The sequence below is a fragment of the Lepidochelys olivacea genome (genome assembly GCF_965140295.1).
Source record: "Lepidochelys olivacea isolate rLepOli2 genome assembly, chromosome: 13".
NCBI lineage: Eukaryota > Metazoa > Chordata > Testudines > Cheloniidae > Lepidochelys > Lepidochelys olivacea.
The window spans coordinates 18,314,872-18,335,109 of record NC_140423.1 but is presented as its reverse complement, the minus strand read 5'-3'; the positions used below and the strand labels follow the sequence as shown (position 1 = coordinate 18,335,109).

General features: G+C 40.5%; 1 protein-coding gene across 4 annotated transcripts in view; it reads right to left on the bottom strand.

The window, feature by feature from the left end:
• SULF2 (sulfatase 2) overlaps positions 1-19,832 on the bottom strand; it is a 253,203-nt gene extending 233,371 nt beyond the window's left edge. For 3 of the 4 annotated variants that reach the window (XM_084645759.1, XM_084645755.1, XM_084645756.1), the window contains exon 1: positions 19,563-19,832. The gene's annotated coding sequence lies outside the window, so the exon portion shown is untranslated. Of the gene's footprint in view, positions 1-19,251; positions 19,355-19,562 lie in introns of those variants that run through there. The other variant, XM_084645757.1, reaches the window with a different exon arrangement.
• Between the last annotated feature and the right edge of the window lie 406 nt (positions 19,833-20,238).

The following is a 20,238-nucleotide window of genomic DNA, read 5'->3' as shown; positions in this document are numbered from 1 at the left end:
AGCTCCAGCAGGGGTCTCTCTACCAGTCAGCATCACCAGAGCAGACTGCATGCTGGCCCCATCCCATAGACAGCCCGGCCTATTCCAGACCATCACCTAGGTTGGATTGCCAGTGTGGGGGTGGGGGAAAGGAGGGGGAAAAGGAAGAGGGGTGTTTGGTATTGGGTTAGTGATGCCAGACCTATGCTAGGGATATTTCTTTATTAGGGGTCTCCTTACCTGCTGCCTTATGTTAACACAAGGAGTGGCAGAAATGGGACAAAAAAAGCAGAGGATCTGGTCTAGTGGTAATTATTTTAGAAATATTTAAACACTAGAATCTCCGCAAAAATCAGGTGCCTGTCTCTCCTCATTCCATCAAGCTCTGCTTCTGGCAGTGAAACCCCCCCCCCCACCCCCCAAGACAAGTCTCAGTTAAAATACCAGTGACAGGAAGAATTTAAAAAAGAGGAACATGTGATTATTCATCATACAAAGCTTAAAGCATAGGGAAGTGGAGACTTCTACTTTAGAAGTTTCAGGTCCAAATTTTCCAAGCTCACAAGTTGCACCTGCATTTTCAGAAAACCAGCCTCCCAGCAAATCATGTAGTTAGATAATATTAGGACTTAGGCAGAAAACTGCCAATGGTGAAATTTAGCACACTTATGTGTCATGTAGGCATTGTACTGGCTCTCTGCAAAATAGTGAATTTCACTCAATACGTATTGCAGGCATATAAAATGAAGGCACAATATGTCAACGTGCTTTTTGGGGAGTGGAGGAGGCAGGTGCAAATTTCTTGCAAAACTACGTGAGTCCTGGCTGAAAACTGAAGCCAACGTATTCACATAGAACCAGGGAGCTGCATACACAAAGCAAGACCTACCCAAGAGCAGACCTGCAAGACCATGTAAGACCTCGTTTGCACACAGACACATGCAAAACAGGTATGTATGTATATATGCTCTGCAAGAAATAAAATATATGCCTAACTTTAGGCTGACTGAAGTAAATGGGACCACTCACGTGGCTAAAGGTAGGTACCTGACTGAATGGAGGCCATAATGCAGAATCAACCTAACTGCCAAAGTTTTAAAATGTAGGACTTCAATTCGTCTAAGTATTTAAGTACCTGCTTAAGACCCACTGATGTCAGTATGACTTAAGCCCCTTTTTAATTGTTTTTTCCAAACTGGAGACTTGAACCTTTATGAAATGAAGTAATTAGTTGCTAAATAGGAAGAAGTGGATGTTTAAGGCCCTGCAGGCTTTGAATATCCTAGGAAAGCATCATTGGTTCTTGTCTGTCACTAAAGACTAGGGGATCCAGCACCTGATCTGCTCCTGTTGAAGCCTGGAGTAGAACTACCACAAACGTCAGTGGGAGAGTCATCTCCTCTTGATACATGAATAATTCCCAATAGACCCATTCGGGTTGTACTCTATTTGTAGAATTACAACTTCTGCCTTATTACTTAAAAAAAATCTGAACTATCAATGTCTCTCTTTTTTGCACTTTGAGTTATAGACATTGAAATTTTTGGTTTTCTGTCACAATTTTTAATTTTCAAGATGCAAGATTTTTTATAATCACAAAATGGGGACAGTAAATCACATGGTGCTGCATGTCCATAATTCTACTTATTTTCCCTGTCTAGAAATACATTAGCACTGTTCTGTAGTTTTTAATCAATTTAAAGGTAATCTCCAGGTGAAGGTGAATAACGGGATGCTATAAACAAGTGCTGTGTGCCTCTTAACATTAAAAGCAAAGCACTCTAAGCATGTTCGGTTAAACCTAACAGGGATCATCTGCACTTAAAAAACTCTTCTGTATTAGTCAGTATTAATCACCTCCTTTTCAGTTCTGGACCATTTAGCATTTGAAAAGTTGAGTAGTTCTTTCTAAAGACCAAGATATAAGAATCCGTACAAAAAAGAGGGGGAAAGAACCAACTATCACTTTGCTCATTCCCTGGAACTGTTACAGGGCATTCACTTTGCACCTTCTGACAGACTAAAGACAAACCTCTCCAGGGTCAGGACTGTTCAACAGAGATAGGGCTGAGAATAGCAGGATGGTGTGATCTAGCACCAACTCTCAAACTAATTGTAAAGATAAACTACAGAACAATGTCTTCAGGCACAGCTGTAGCGTAGCTACAGATTCTGAGATGCAATTTTACTAGGAAAATCTGAATATCAATCTGGATTCTTGTGACTGGCTATCCAAGGATGGGTGAAAATAGCATTATAGATCATCCCCAAAATAATCAAGCCTACACAATATGGTCTTATAAAAGATTCTATCTAGTATTGATGCTATTTTTATATATAAATAAAAATCATATATAACATACATTATGTTTGCAAATATGGTGAAGGTCATTGTTCCCATTTTTAAGATAAAGCAGAGAGATGTTAAGTGATATATTGACAGTCACACTCCATGATTTAGTGGCAAAACAAGGAATAGAATGGAGTGAAATCTTCACCCAGATTATATTAATAGGAGTTTTTCTATTGACTTTGTTGGGGCCCAGATCTCACCCGAAGTCTCCTAACTCCCAATCCAGTGCTCTATCCATTGGATTACATTACCTCGCTAATCTAGCAAATGCTAAAATATATACATATCCACCTCCATATCCATCTCCACTCCTTGCAAAATAGGAAAGCACAATGGCATTACTGGGCTGAAGAGGAAAATTCTATAAAGAAACAGGTAATGTTATACCATATCCCTCCATTTAAAGGCCACTGATGCAAATTAAAATATGAATAATAAGAAAAAAATCATCACCTGAACACAACTCACTTAACTTAAAGAAAACTTGAGATTTTTGAGATACATAGACCAAAATTCTGCTGCACATAAACCCACAGGACCAAAAGTAAGGCAAACTGGGAATTATATGGGTATATGTGAGGCAGAAATGGCTCACAGAATAGCACTATTTGTATTAATGTAAATGTGTTTTAAAAATAAAGACATACAGAGGCATTCAACTATTACTAAGTTCAAGTTATTTCTTTTAATTAAGCCATCATGCATATGTTTGGTTTTGTAGAAAATATCCAACAGTTATTAAGCAACTTATATTTAGCAATCCCATTTTGTAAATTCTTAATATGAAATCAGATAATTTTTTTCTGTACAGTTCTTTCATTCTGCCATTATTTGAAAAGCAGAAGAGTTGGTTGGTAATATCTCTAAATTGATTCATACAAAACATTCTACTGTGAACAGTGAAAACATATGGGGAGGGGGGGAGAAATGAACAGCTTACTTGGAAAGTCAACATCCACCACATCATGTCATTATTATCCTCAAAATAGCTAGCTGGTAAGCGGCAACCTTACAATAAAAGAAAAAGAGATAGGATGTTTAAGACCAACTGTCTCTATTATGGTCCTTTATGACGTCAGCTGCCATCTTTAAGATCTGAGTACAGTGTATCAAGTTCTCTTTTCATCTTCCCTGATAACATTCCCCAGTAGCTCTACTCCCCATACTATTGATTTCTCTTTTTTGTATAGCAACCTTTGTTGTCTGTCATTAGGTATTATGTGAGCTCCCTCTCCAAACTGAACACTCAAAGGTTCTGTAAAGGGATAAATATAGGCCCTTCTTCCACAAGCTATACTCAGGCCACTTCATACTTAAGATTTTATTTTAATTATTTTATTTTAAGTTCATTACAGTTTCACATTTTAAGCAAGTTTAAAATGAATAGAGGCAATTTCTGCCTTAATGTTATTTAAGAAATCACTGCACAGCAACAAGTATGGGGCACCCTAGACAAAAAACAAACCATGAGCATACCGGGAATGGGGAAATGGACAGATGTTATGGAGGAATGAAAGCGATGCAAGACTTGCGTGTCCCAAATTTGCAACGTGGGATGAAGTGAGAGGCAGCGGATCTGCATATTGTTATCAAAGTGGGATCTTCAAAAAAGAAGAGACTGCCGTATCCCAAAAGGTGATGAGCGCTTGCGTCTCTCACTAACTTCAACGATAGCTTGCGGAGGACGGTTTTCCATGGTCCAAGCACAATACTGACAACTAGGACGCTTGAGTCTTAGTTCCAGCTCTGACACTGGCACCTTTCCGTGCCCTTAAGAGAGGCACACGCCACAGATTCCAGACTTGTAAGGTTGCCTGATTTTTCAGAGGAGCTGAGCATCTGCAACTCCCACAGGAACGTATTTGTGCATCCCATCAACTTCAGGAGTTGGAAGTGCTCAGCACATCTGAAAAAATCAGGCCACTTTTACATATATGCCTTAGACCCGTATCCTGCAATCAGATGCATACAGGCAAACAGACCCATTTGTAGCTACACTGAAAACAATGGGACCCAGTGGGTGGTAAGGGTCCACCCACATGGGTTTCACCATAGGGAGAATGGGGCCTATAAACAGAGTTAGGTGCCACATTAGAAAAATTTTTGGCTTAGCCGCCATGCCTTCAATCACCATCTGTAAAATAGAGCTAAAAATGTTTATTTAGCTCCCACAGTTGTTGTGAAGATGGATTAGCTAATGTTTGTACAGCACTTGCATAATGAAAAAAATCTTGAGTTTTATCTAAACAAACATTCTTGTTTATTTTATGAAATTTTGCAGTTGTCTTTTCAAACACAAGCCTCTCCCCAGATCTGCACTTTTCCAGGCAATCAGTTCATGGAGAGTTACAGTAAATGTGTGGGGTTTTGTGTGTTGATGATGCTGTTCCCATAAAGTGTGGTTAAAAAAACCCCAGATTATTGCTACACGTTGTATTCCTGTTTCAAGCTCCGTCAGAGGAGTGGTCTAGATATGCCAATTACTTAATGTTTATAAAACAAAAAAGAGGTTCCCCGCACCAAGATCTAAAGTGTATTTGAAAGGACCACTACCTGCAAAACCATAAATGTGTGTTAAATGCCACAGCAGTATTAAAAGTAGGCCTATAAGGCATCTTTTCAGCATAACCGTTTAATGCCAACGGACTTTTAAGTTACTCTAGTGTGCTAAATCGTTCCGCAAAGTTTAGAATAAATAAATGTCAGAATAACTTTGGAGAGATGATAGTTTATGCTTTACATCTATCTTTTTGTATCCGTTACAATTAATCTGTTTGTCTAGCGTTTGATAAACAGAAATTAGAGCCAAAAAGGGGGTTTTGCCATTATTAAGGAAATAGCAACGGTTTAGAGTTGAAAGATCTCACTTAACTTTAACCATAACAGCAATAAGACCATGAAAAATCCCAGAGTTAGCTCTTTTCATAGCCTTATGTAGCTTTTAGCTATATTAAACCAATGATGATATTCTTCTTCACTTTTCAGGACTCCATCTAGCAGTCTCCATCTCACAGGCAAAACTCCCAGTTACTTGGCATTCAGACAAGACTCTTATTGAGTATTAAGATGAGGCCCCGAGGAAGAGATCTTGAGATGCCGTTCTCCTTCATCTCCTATCAAGCCATAAGCATCCTGTACCAATTGCAAGTGCACACTCAAGAAAAGAGCTGTTTCTGCTGAAAGTAGATAGGCTCATGTACCAAGGTTAATAGAAGTGAAGTCAAGAGAAACTACAGCTCCCAGCAGCCTCGGACACAGACAGATAAGCAGAGTTCAACACACAGATGACAAAGAAAACAATGATAATTTCCACCATGACGCCCAATCATCAGACATTAGAATATCATTAATTAAGAAACTGATCACCTTATTTTAAGGTTGTAAGCGACAACAGGATGCTTTAATAAAATAAATTAAAAATCTGCCCATGCAATACAATCTATTATCAGAGAATGTTATACTGTGTTTTTGGCAGTATATGAAAATGAGTCACCCTCATACTTCCTTTATTCAACAAAAATGACATGAGGGTAAAAAGCACCCTTTGGAAGCTAGGGGGAATTTCCAATTGAGAATTCAGTCCTTCGGCACCTCATTTAAACATACCCAAGCAAACAAAAAACCTTCTAATACATTGATTGAATTCAACTAATATTTTTAGATGCTCAGACATTTCTGATATTAAAATTATGATGGGTAAATAAACCTCTCTAAGAGTACCTAACTCAGAATTAGACAGAATTACTGTTCTCTGTACGATTTAAGCACTTTTTTCTGAAGCTTGATTTCTATTTTTTTTTAAATATAGCAATATTAAGGAAAATTTAGAGGAGAATAATCTACATGAAATTCTGTAAAATAGTTATCTTTATACATATTAAAGGGAGGGAGTAACACCAGAGTTTCATTCCTCCTAAAATGCTATAAAATAACAAAAATAACCACCGAAGTTCCATCTTTGGATTAAAATAATTAGAAGTGGCATTCTCAGAAAAATGGCTACAACTGAGGCAGAGGAACTCAGGATGGGTTCAAATGTCACATTCAGTAAAAACCATATGCAATTTCAAAGTGTAAAACCCCTTTTCATGCTTGTAACTGGAAATAAATTAAATTATACATCATTATGTAACCAGCACAGGTAAAGATATTTATTAAAAATGACTCCAAGGGAACAGTCATACAAAGAGTTATTTGCAGAAATCTAGTGAAAGAATAACTTTTCTGTAAACATAATGACTCTCTTGTAATTGAATTCCGGTAACTTATAGTCTCAAACATTTAAATGGATACATTGTTCTTCACTTCCCCTCATTAAATACTGTTGCGTTGCAGTCATAGAACTGATATTTGGTTCCACCCCACATATAGATGCATTTCTAAAACGTGTTGAAGCAATCACAACATAAAGGGCTAAATTTTTCCTTTAATCATACCAGTGCAATTTTATTGCCTGTCACTGGATTGCACAAGTGTAAGAGGGTGTAATTTAGTCCACAATTTGCAAAATGTACAGGACCTGGCAACCGCGCCACAAATATATATTACTATTGTTTCTTAAACTGCTTTGATGCTGACAGAAAGATAAAAAATTATAGACAACAGTAAATTTTAATTAAAAATGTCATGCTATCAGGAATTTTCAATGCAAGATGCTAACAAAACAGACTTTCTGCATGCAACTACGGAAGTGCCAATCTAGCTTCGTTAATAGCACTCCTAACTCTTGCACAGGAATATGTAAATTCAACTTCGGGATAGATTTTTGGTGGTCACCTAAGGAGAAATCCTGCTCTATCAAAGTCTAGAGAGTTTTGCCATTGACCTAAGTTAGGCAAGGATTTCATCCCTGTTCCTTTAACTCTAATTCAGCACTGATGCTACAGTGCCACACCAGGAGATTGGTGTTGCACCATTAGAGGAGATATTAAACGGAGGTTCCTTTCCAGCCCCTTATCACCTTTAGTCTAGGAAGTGACAGTTTGGAAGTTAAATATTTCATGGGACTTTTAGAAAAGATCCTAGTTCCCTTGCTCAGATAAATGATTCTATTTCCTCATTTTCAAACAAGTTGTGGGCAGCATTATTTACCTAGGATTCCTGCTAGACTGCACACACAGATCAGCTAACCACATGAGATAGTGCAAGTCCATACCTAGTTAAGCACACTATTACCTATTTTTGATCAATCATGATAGTTGTGCATACTACAAGCCTGGCTTACTTAAAAAAGTTATATCCTAGAAGATAAACATAAGCAAGTATCAAGACTGTGTGCTCATCAAGATCAGAAGTGGCAGGCATTCTAGGCAATATAATTGATGGTACCCTTTTGGAAAGATTAGGGTTCTCTCCCCTCTTTTACATTCACTACAATGGGGATGGTGTTAGCAATGATAATTATTTTGGAGGAAGGGAAGAGAAATATGCTCCGTAGCTAATATGCAAAGTTAAGTATCTCAGCCGTTCCAAGATGTGTGTGTCAATTGTTATAAAGGTCCGTTTTAGGGATTAACGTCCTGAAAAATTTGCTTGCATAAAACAGTTTTTCCTGTAGAGTTTGGCAAAAGTATCTGAAGTCATCTGAAAACTTTATAAATGAAATCACTTTGTTTCATTTATAAGTTTCAGCTCAAGTTGTTTTGAAACTGCAGGTATTAAAAAAAAAATCAGAGAAATCACAATTGATGCTTGATTATGTGATAACATCACAAATATTAGCCGCAGTTATAATGAGCTGAATGACATTAAACTGGAGTACTGTGTCATGCTTCAAGGTGTCAGGTGATCACTATAAAGGTTAGAAAGAAAACCCTGCCCATGGACAGCACTAGACAATCAGCTACCGCAGGAATGCTACGATGTTGGTGTCTTTGAACCACTAGATTTTGAGGCATTAATGTTGTGATCTGGTATTGCAAATTCTATGTATCAGTGGCTGGACATTACACTTTCAAATGAAAGAGCTATAGTGACTTTTTCTTAATGGAGCTAGACTTAACTAAATTTCCTCATGATAAAGGTGTCTATCAACGTAAGTTTGTAGTTATGTATAGTCATCTGATGGAAAAGTAACCACAATGTGAGTTTACAGTTTAATCCAGTGTGTAATTCTTTAATGGCATGTTTGATGAATGACTCATGACTGTTAATAAGAAAAACATAATGAGATGACCCTTGGATTGCTCAAAAGATTATGGAAGGAGTTAATTGAAGCCAGGGTACTTCTTTCTGCAGTGCACTGCTGGAGTACTTGCTTAACAAAACCAAGACAAATCCCAATACAACAGCAGTGCTCAAAAGAAAGTAAGAGGCAAATCAAGATATGTATAAATATGTAAAATAGTCTGGGCATTCTTCACTGATGTGAAAAGAATATAATGAACGCTTCACTGCTTGGAAGGGAACATTTCTCTCTTGCCAGGGGACAGATTTACCAAGAATGATATTTACATTTTCCTGCAACCTATAATTTTCTCATTTATCATTTGTCAGGGCCAAAAGACCTTATACGGCACAGGGAATGTTTGCATATGTTTAATGATCCTTTTACCAAACAAATGTCATGGTTTCAATGAGGAAATTAGTTAATACTGCTGATGCTGCTAATCTAATACCATTAATGTCACACTGTGAAGATCTACAAAAGCTACAGTATCTTACATCATAACTGAGCTCCACTGGTTGCAAATTTGTTACCCAGCAGAGATTTCTGAAGACAAGATAACCCATAAAATATCTCACACAAGCAAATTAATATGAGATTAAAAAGGATGTTTTTATTCCATATCTAGACTACTGGGTAAGTACCTAGTGTGACCAAAACCTGATCATTTAGATCTGCTAATTATCAAGCCCTCTTGTAGTTGCCTCCATTTTTATCAGTTTACCAACATTTGGCTCAATAAGAAAATTTGAGTAAATTGCATCAAAATTGTTTTCATCATTTCATCTAGACAAATTGGAGGATTGGGCCAAGAGAAATCCGATGAGGTTCAATAAGGATAAGTGCAGGGTCCTGCACTTAGGACGGAAGAATCCAATGCACCGCTACAGACTGGGGACCGAATGGCTAGGCAGCAGTTCTGCGGAAAAGGACCTAGGGGTGACAGTGGACGAGAAGCTGGATATGAGTCAACAGGGTGCCCTTGTTGCCAAGAAGGCCAATGGCATTTTGGGATGTATAAGTAGGGGCATAGCCAGCAGATCGAGGGACGTAATCGTTCCCCTCTATTCGACATTGGTGAGGCCTCATCTGGAGTACTGTGTCCAGTTTTGGGCCCCATACTACAAGAAGGATGTGGAAAAATTGGAGAGAGTCCAGCGAAAGGCAACAAAAATTATTAGGGGTCTGGAACACATGACTTATGAGGAGAGGCTGAGGGAACTGGGATTGTTTAGTCTGCAGAAGAGAAGAATGAGGGGGGGGGGGGATTTGATAGCTGCTTTCAACTACCTGAGAGGTGGTTCCAAAGAGGATGGTTCTAGACTATTCTCAGTGGTAGAAGATGACAGGACAAGGAGTAATGGTCTCAAGTTGCAGTGGAGGAGGTTTAGGTTGGATATTAGGAAAACCTTTTTCACTAGGAGGGTGGTGAAACACTGGAATGCGTTACCTAGGGAGGTGGTAGAATCTCCTTCCTTAGCAGTTTTTAAGGTCAGGCTTGACAAAGCCCTGGCTGGGATGATTTAATTGGGGATTGGTCCTGCTTTGAGCAGGGGGTTGGACTAGATGACCTCGTGAGGTCCCTTCCAACCCTGATATATCCCTCTGGAAGATCACAGAATCATAGAATAATATTTTTAGGGCTGTCTATTAATCACAGTTAACTCATGCAATCAACTCAAAAAAATTAATCGCTATTAATCACAGTTTTAATTGCACTTTAAAATAATAGAATACCAATTGAAATTACATATTTTGGATATTTTTCTACTTTTTCATACACGTTGTATTTTGTGTTGTAATTGAAATCAAAGTGTATATTTTTGCTTACAAATATTTGCACTGTAAAAATCATAAAAAATAGTATTTTTCAGGTCACCTCATACAAGTATTGTAGTGCAATCTCTGTCATGAATGTGCAACTTTCAAATGTCAATTTTTTTTTTGTTACATGACTGTGCTCAAAAACAAAACCATGTAAATCTTTAGAGAAGAAGTGGGCAAACTATGGCCCGCGGGACCGTCATGCTCAGCCTCAGAGCTCCCTGCCGGGGAGGCTAGCCCCCTGCCCTGACCCTGTTGTCCCCCCTACCCAGCAGCCTCAACGGGCCAAAGCACTGGTGGCATGGCACACCGCTCTTGCTGGGCAGCACGGGTGGCATAGCTGGCTGCAGCCAGGCGGCGGGGGTGCCAGCTTCTGCTGCTCTGAGCAGCATGGTAAGGTGGCAGAAGGGGGGGTTGGATAAGGGGCAGAGGGTTCCTGGGACGGTTGGATGGGGAAGAGGTTCGGTGGGGGGGGGGGGCAGGGGTGTGGATAGGGGTCAGTGCAGTCACAGGACGGGGGTGTTGGATAGGGGGTGGGGTCCAGGCTGTTTGGGGAGGCACAACCTTTCCTACCTGGCCCTCCATACAGTTTCGCAATGCTGATGTGGCCCTCAGGCCAAAAAGTTTGCCCACCCCTACAAGTCCACTCAGTCCTACTTCTTGTTCAGCCAATCTCTAAGACAAACAAGTTTGTTCACATTTAAGGGAGATAATGTTGCTCTCTTATTTACAATGTCACCAGAAAGTGAGAACAGACATTTGCATGGCATTTTTGTAGCTGGCACTGCAAGGTATTTATGTGCCAGATATGCTAAACATTCATATGCCCTTTCATGCTTTGGCCACCATTCCAGAGGACATGATTCCATGCAGATGATGCTCATTAAAAAAAAACAAACTTTAATTAAATTTCTGACTGAACTCCTTGTGACAGAATTGTATGTCCCCTGCTCTGTTTTACCCGCATTCTGCCATATATTTGATGTTATAGCAGTCTCAGATGATGACCCAGCACACGTTGTTCATTTTAAGAATACTTTCACTGCAGATCTGACAAAACGCAAAGAAGGTACCAATGTGAGATTTCTAAAGATAGCTACAGCACTCGACCCAAGGTTTAAGAATCTGAAGTGCCTTCCAAAATCTAAGAGGGACAAGGTGTGGAGCTTGCTTTCAGAAGTCTTAAGAGCAACACTGATTCGGAAACTACAGAACCCTAACCACCAAAAAAGAAAATCAACTTTCTGCTGGTGGCATCTGACTCAGATAATGAAAATGAACATGCGTCTGTCTGCACTGCTTTGGACTGTTATCGAGCAGAAGTCATCATCAGTATGGGTGCATATCTTCTGGAACAGTGGTTGAAGCACGAAGGGACATGTGAATCTTTTGTGTATCTGGCAAGTAAATATCTTGCAATGCCAGCTACAACAGTGCCATGAGAATGCGTGTTCTCACTTGTCTGACTGATTGGCTGAACAAAAAGTGGACTTGCAGACTCTAAAATTTTGCATTGTTTTATTTTTGAATGCAGGTTTTTTGTATATAATTCTATCATGAAAGTTGAACTTACAAATGTAAAGAGATTGCATTACAGTACTTGTATTAGGTGAATTCAAAAATACTATTTTAGTTTTTTACAGTGCAAATACTTTTAATCAAAAATATAAAGTGAGAACTGTACACTTTGTATTCTGTGTTGTAATTGAAATCAATATATTTGAAAATGTAGAAAACACACACAAATATTTAAATAAATGGTATTCCATTATTGTTTAATAGTGCGATTAATCACGATTAATTTTTTTAATCACTTGACAGCCCTAAATATTTTAGTTCTGTTTTACTTTCTGGAGATACAGTGGAATTCACAGATGTACCAGATGATACACATGGCTAAAGTGTAAGTTTGCAAAGTCACCACCAGTGCCAGCGATGTATTTTCACCCTTCCATCCAAATTTTGAGATATGCTTCAAATGGAAATTGCCATGTAATAATGAGTGATATCTGAAACACGCTTGCCAGCTGTGAAACTTTTCTAGGTATTAATACTGTGTAATTTTTCCACAAAACCCTGAAGTCTTGTACTATTTCTCACCTGGAACAAAGAGTGATGTAGTAGAACCAAATCTTTGTTGAAGTCCCTCATTCTAATGCTGCTAGTGCTGTGACAAAGTGCTGTGACAAAGGCTTTATTATTTACTGAACAAAACAGTTTGGAAAAATAAAATTTCTTTTTAATTCTGCCCAAAGAAATGAACTAAACACATCTATTTAAAAAATGTTAATGATATGCACACCCAACTCTGTGGGAATGTATAGTTATTAATGTATGCAACTAGCTGTTGCACAAAATTAGAGAGGAAAAATCCCACTCTTTTCTTGCAGCAATGGGAACTAACAACCGTTCACAGCTGGATATGAACAGCATCTTGATCACTAACAGAAATACCTGCAATATATTTGTTTGTAAGACAAACAAGTTGGTGATACTAAAGTAGTATGTTACAATTAGTGACCTTGATATCTGCTTCCTCTCCTTCCCCGACCCCACTTGAATAATGACATTTGTATTTAAAGGGCCAAATTCTATCCTAATTTACAACTTGCGCTATTCTGTTTATCTCAATAGTGTTGAAAAGAACATAAACCATTCTGGATCAAATTCTGCATTATTTTAGGACCAAATGTATACATCAGAACCCATTTTTTCTCACAAATCACAAAGGAAAGTCTTCATGCGCCAAAGCTTTTGCTGAGCGGTGGCAGTTATTCAGGGCTTGATCCAGCACCCATTGAAGTTGAAAGAATCCCACTGACTTCATTCCAGACATCCAGTATTGAAGTCTGCGCCAAAGGAACTAAATGTCTCATTGGATAATCCATCTAGTTTTGTATTAGTCTGTTCTTGTCACCCACCCCAGCCCACCCATATATGAAACAGAGCTTTATCTTTCCTGCATTAACAAATCTGTCTTCCCAACAGTGTAACCTCAAGGCACATACCATGCACCTGGCACAGTCAGATCTGCGGTACTAAAAGGATTTCAAACCCCAGCCTAATGAAAGAACAACAATCTGCCTGGCATAGAGCAATCTAGAAACTATTTGCATCTTGAGAAACACTCAATTTGCTCCAAAGGAAGAGTGACTACTCCTTATGCCTTAAATATAGATCTTCATGCCCCTAAGAGACTTTAGGCAAAAGAAACAAGCTGAAGAAAGAAAAAAAAAGTTTTCCACTTTTAAAGTTTAGTTCATATATGTCAACAAATACGCAGATCACAATGTATAATAGTGTTAAACTAGATAGCTTAATACAAAAACTAAAATTTGATATTATTAAACCCAAAGGGAGTCATTTTAGGACAATTCCAGGAATCAATGTGGAATGCATCTCTTTGCCCAGTGTAACTGATCCAAGATGGGGAAAAAGAAAAAAGTATGCACAAACAATTGACAGAAATACCTATGCAATTATGAGAGAAAAGAAAGGAACTTGCTACACCACAGGCAAAATTTGCCATTCGGTTATACTTCATGCTCCAGGCAGTGTCCTCCTTGCAGAATCATTGGGTTGCAGGTGCAAAACGGAGGCCAGAATTTGACCCAAAAATCTTTACTTCACAATTTATTTTGACACTGGTGTTACGAACACCTAATACACAAAAAATGGAATCTTGGGGACAAGACATATTTCAGACCATGGCTGCACTTTCAAGAATATGAGATTTTAAACACACATACTAGATCCATTTATGAATGGTCCCCATTAACCAGTTAGGAGGTAGGCACACAATACTCAACCTGCAAGGCAGATAAGTGAGCAATTTTATTTAAATCCAATATGTGCTAAGTGAGGGGTGGGGGGGACATTGAAATGATGAAGAAATTAATCATAGTTTAGGGATACCTACAGCTTTGCTTGTGGATGTATCATCTAGGAGACAATAGACAGTGGAATATTTAATCACACTGGAGAGCATATAGCAACACAAATATACAAGGACTAGTGAGGCAAATTCTGTCCTATCCCAAGCCTCATGCACTCCTGCAAAATGACTATCCTCAAATGCAGATCAGAGGCTGTGTAACTAAATCTATGAAAAAAATCCTTCTCTCAATTTACATTTTATGAGTCCTCTTATTTTAAATAGATTCCAGCACCATAATTAAAAATCCACACCTTGTTATAGAGATAAACCAACATTAATATGTTAACTTAGTTTGGGTAGGGGGAAACAGGGTGCAAGGGAAGGGATAAAGAGGAGTTTTAGTTCAGTGCTCTAGCAAAATAAGATCCTGATCCTACCACCCTCATTCCTCTGAGTACTTCCACTTGAGTCTCTGGGCCAGAACCAACAGCAGAGAGAGAGAGGCTCTCCTCCTCCCCTGTTCAGGGCCGGCTGTGAGTAAAGCACTCCTGAGGACTGTTCAAAATTACAGCCCAGCTTCAGCGACCCATATGGCCTATGGTAGGAGTACATAACTGCTGGATCATAGATCCATCCCATCATGCCTCCACCTGCCTCAGATCCACCCCACCTCCTTCCTCTGCCCCATTCCACCCGCAAACACCTTGTACAACTAACAGGGGGAAGTCACCAAGTGGTGCAAAGAGACCACAGGTCAGCAGTGAATTGGGTCCTTTAGGACTAAACACATTAGTGCCCAATCCCTAACTGCGCATCTTGTGCTTCCTGGTTTTGAAGCATTAAAGCTTTCCTAGGGGCAAGCTGCAGTTCTGCGACAACAACCACACCTCTTATACCATTCATGCCCACCCACCGGATTGTGCTGGGGAGGGTTGCCAATAATAAAACTGAAAGATGTGGAGTATAAAAATCTTACTGGCATATTAACGTGAACTATTGATCACTTTGGCCTCGATTCTACCATTCTATGGAAAAAGCTGCATACATACATACAGGGAGAACTCTGCCTAGGTGGCTGTGCAAAGAACCTGATGGAATCCCCTTCAGGAGGGGTTTGTACCCATACAAAGCGAGTAGAGGACTGTGGCACTCTCACTGTGATGAGCCAGAGAATTCCCAGGGAAAACTCATCCCTACCTAACAGATCTTGGGGAGTCCAGGCAGATTGCATGCCCCACTCTGCTTCTCATTAACCCTCCTTTAATCCATGGCAAATTGGCTCATGAGAGTGGTTAGAATGCCTACAGAGGGGGGAAGCTATGGATAGTTAATGTACAAATGAACAGATATTAACTACTGAATGGATTCCCACTTGGAAATCCCCGGTTGGCCAGAGCAGGAAGTCACTCAGACCAGCTGCTCCCCACTCTAAAACCCATATAGTCTTAACTGCCCAGAGTTTCTACAAAGGAGCACTGCAAGTGGGTTGGGGAGACGAGTGCAGTATGGTCACTCCTGTCTCCCTTTGGAGATTCTTGCTCCCTATTTTTAGCAAAGGAGCATCCATCTCTTTCCATTGCTCCCCTCATCTCCCAACAGCAACAAAATTTAAACAAACTCATTACTAACAAGAGAATGTTACTAGAGACTCTTTGCATCTCCCACAGAATGTCTTTGTGGTTATAACTGAAATTTCAGTGCAGAGACATCAATATACTAATATCTCCTGCCACTTACCGTTCTGTTACTCCAATTGGTTGTTCATGTCTAAAATTAGATTAAAGCCAGGGCAGGAACTGTCTATCTGTACTACAATGGCACCATGCACACTTTTGGGAGCTGTACCAAAAATATAAGCAAATAATAGCTTCATAACTTTCAACCTGCTTTAAACAGAGTTCCCTCTATCCTTATGTTCCCTACAAGCAGGATCTGTAGTTAGATCTTTTGTAGTACTGTTATTTATTTTTCCTCCCCTCACACATATTCCTGCTAGGCATCAAAACCAAATTCACATCAGAACCAACCCACAGAGAAGCCAGCCACTGTTCCAGACTGGTGAGGTGCAAGCTCATCAATATTTATCATTACAGAAAATCCTGTTCACTGGGGCTTAGCAAATGAAAAGTAACTTTTATCTGGACCAGATATTTGGTGGGATGTTGTTTGTTTAAGTACATAAAAGTTTTATTCGGGGTTGAGTAGTTAAGCTGTTCAATTGACATCTAGGGCACAATTTCAGTGCCACTCACATGATTCTATTTTGTGATCTTGTAACAAGATGAGTCTCCAAAGCTCCAAATGACTATGGCAACATACACATAAATGTAGGCATCAGTGCACACAGATCAGGATCCCAAACAGGCATCCACTTGGGACCACTCAAAATGTGCATAGATTTTTCATGTGCCTTTGTGAGCACTGGAAGTTAGGCATGATTCCTTACAAGAAATTGTAATAAAATCTCTAATTTACCAAACTATAATAGGAGCAAACACCTTCCTGTTTATTCAGAAGTGAATGCAATAATTCTTTTCTCAATTGTTGTTCAGACTTACATAACTTTAATATCAGTCTTTGCAGAAAAGTTTTGAAACTAACAACAATACAAGTCTGAAGCTAATTTCAAGGGATAACATTTTATTTAAGCAACTCAGATTGTAAAATAAATCACCTCAAATTACATCTTCTCCCCCCATACAAAGACTGACTATTAGTTGACAGTTATCTTCAATGCTCTCTTATCAAACCTGCCTCATCTCTGCAGGTTTCTCTATACACTATGTTTTCTGCACACTAGGAGACCAAAGAACACTGGAAACTGCTACACTTTAAAAACAAGAACTATTTCAAATCTATTAAGTAGTGCTGGCAGGAGAACAAATCCTTTTCACAACAACTTTCACGGTTTCAAAATTCATTTTCATTCCATTCCATTAGAAGGTTTTTGGGAAACTAAAGTGTCAAAATGTCTGTTTTCAGATCAAACAGGTCAGTCTTCTCTCCACCACCCCCCCAAAAAAAGTCCACACGGGACCTGATAAACTGTCCTGACAAAACCTTAATTAAAATGGATATCTTTGCAAAATGTTTTGGTGTTGATGTAACTGAATATTTCTATGAACGTATTTCAAAAAGTTCCTATCTCTACAATTAAAGATACTGCAGATGAGAATGTAGAAGTCATTAAAAGTCACAGGGAGCACTTTTCATAACCATGGGTTTCCCCAGCACACTTGAGCAAAATTCTCTTCCCCCTTGGTTCTGTAAGTAACTTAATGCCCTGTTAAATGAGCATGCCATTCTGTATTGCCCATTCTCTTCTGTACCAGGAACATAAGCTGATGAGGTGATGGTGGTGACTTCTCTGCTCTTTGTATACTAGCTCTGGCATTGTTTTTTGTGTGCAAGCAACGGCTTCCTGAGGAGTTGGGGGAAGCAAAGTTGAGAAATAAGAAAACAAAAATAGCTCTTGTTCTTGCACCATTGAGGTTACACATGCCAACCATAAGGTGCAAATAGTAGCTAGGCAGTGATCGGAGAACAGTATGCGACCCTCTAGAGCCAGATTTTACCCACTAGATGTAGATGGGAAGTACCTGAGAACCCTAGTGCTAGGTAAAGGGAGTGTGTGAATTATTTCAAGAAATTTTGACAAAAGGAGAATATACATTAAAAGAATTCCACAAAATTCTATGAAAATATATTCTATATTATAAAAGTAAGGTTCGTTGTACAAGCCATCTTTTACCTATCTACTGTGACAGATAAATAATTACTACTAGATAAAGGGAAAGGCCAGTTAGAAGTTTGGGGGGGGGTAGGGGTTCTTATATAGTGTAGACTAGGATTATTTAGCCTGAATAAGGGCGGAGTCAGAGGAAACTTTGAGGTATACAAAATAATGAATATAATGAAATCTTATTAGATGCTTTTTATCCCACAACATGAAATAAAGGGTAATGGCTGGATTCTGTTAAGGACAAGAATGAAATTTGCAGTCGTGGCCATTATGCAAGCTAAGACTGCTAAAAAGGCAAGTGAATCTCATGCTCCAGTGTGTTGCATCACCACCTTTGAAGATCTGAAAGGAATATTTTCTCCCTCATGTTAAAAGCCTTTGCAGTTGTCTTGTGTTGTTTTTTCCTCCTATCTCTGAAGCATCCAGCATCATCAACTGAGCCATAGCATCTTTAACTTGGGCTCTGGCAGGTAGCCACTTTAGCCTGGACATTTAGAGTCACAAACTGGCCTGAGTGCCCATGACAGCAAGTTTCAACAAAAGGAGACACCACTCTTCCAAGCGTCAGTAGGGCTCAGCTTTGCTTCCATGTGACAAGGGTCCAAACCGAAGCCAAGGACGAGGTTACATACCAAGAGTAAATGCTAACTGAGGAGATCAGAAATTGGCAGCTTGAGGACATAAAATAGCTAGATTCAGGATTAAGGAACTGTAGTTTAGGCTTGTCTGAATTACTGTGCAAATGGCCAGGGAGCTATGAACAACAGGAAACTATTGTCATTTGTAATGGTCTTTGAATTCCTGGTTGTATTAAATTCTAGGGTATTTTAAAATGTTTGGGGAAAAAACATTCAGTATAAGAGGCACTAAAATGCCTGGTGATAGTGAGTAAGAAAGAAAAAACATTGGTTCTTTCTTCAGTGGCTTGTGTCCCTGTTTATGGAGCCTAATACTTACCACCAGACAGTAAAAAGAGCAAACCTTGAGGAGATGAGCCACAGAACTGGCATTGCACTTTGTCCATGGTTTCATGCCTATACACAATGCTTAAGAAAACTACCTCACAAAAATGTATTCTTCCAGCAGTCATCTCACAGTGTGGTTTAACAGTTAGAGCACAGAACTGGGAATCAAAGTTTTCAATACAGTCCACATTACTCTACCTGAGCACCTAATCCAGCTCAACCCCCGGGGTTTGCCGTGTGACCTTGGGTGAGTCCCTTCACTGCATCTCAGTTTCCCCATGTGAGAAACCTCCCTCCCTTTCTGTTAAGCACGCTGGAGGAAGAGAACGGCGAATAATTACTTACAACAGGCACCGATACTTCACAATCAGAAGCCAGCGTCCTTTTGACGGGGACCCTCTTGCAGCCTAAGGAACTGCACTGGTTTGGGTCCTGACTGGGCTCTGCTGCTCCCCTGTTTTTGCAGGTCACGCCGCCAGAAGCAGCTAAGCGCTGGACACAAGAATCAGCCGCCCTGACTCTTCTGCCTCCAGTGCACGCAGAAGGCAAATGCAGCCGTTTAAGAGCCGGGTCCCCAGACGCGGAGAGACCCGTCAACTTCTTCACCCCGCTCCCACCCTTGCGGCCCCAATGCCGCAGGCGAAGAGGTTACTTACTGCACCGGGGGAGGAGAGACGGCCAGCGATGGCCCCGAGCGGCTCAGGGACACAGCAGCAGCAAGGGCAGCGAACAGCGACCTCCAGCTTCCCCCGGACCTTGGGGGCAGGCAGCCTCCTCACCTCCCCGAGCCGGGCTTGGGGGTGGTCCGCGCCGCTGCCTGCCTGCAGGACCACACAGCTGCCGCGCTCGCCTTCTTCCCTCCCTGCGAGGGGCTCCCACGCGCCTCGCTCGGCCGCCGCCGCCGGCCAATGCGGGACTCAGTGAGGAGCCGGCTTTACCCATCTGTTGCAAGGCGCCTCCTCCAAGCGCTGCCTCCCCGCCCGGGGTGCTGAGGCCACATCCCCGCCCCCGGCCCCCCAGCCTAGCGCCCGGCCGGCCTGCAGCAGCGGGGAGAGGGCATGGGCGGGGCTGTAGAATTAGGACCCCCCGTTTCCCCCCATTGTCGCCGGCTTTTCCTCCCCTATTCATTATCCCAGACGTCTCTTCCCTCAGCTGCTCCGCTTCCACTCCCGTCCCCCCATTACGCCCGAGTTCCACTCTGCCCCCCCATTACACCCTGTTTTCCTACCCTACTTGGTGTCTACTTCCCCTTCACATTTATCACCCTTCTTTCTCCTCCCCGGGATGCTTTGGGGTAGGAACTTTTCTGAACATGCATATACATGAGGGACA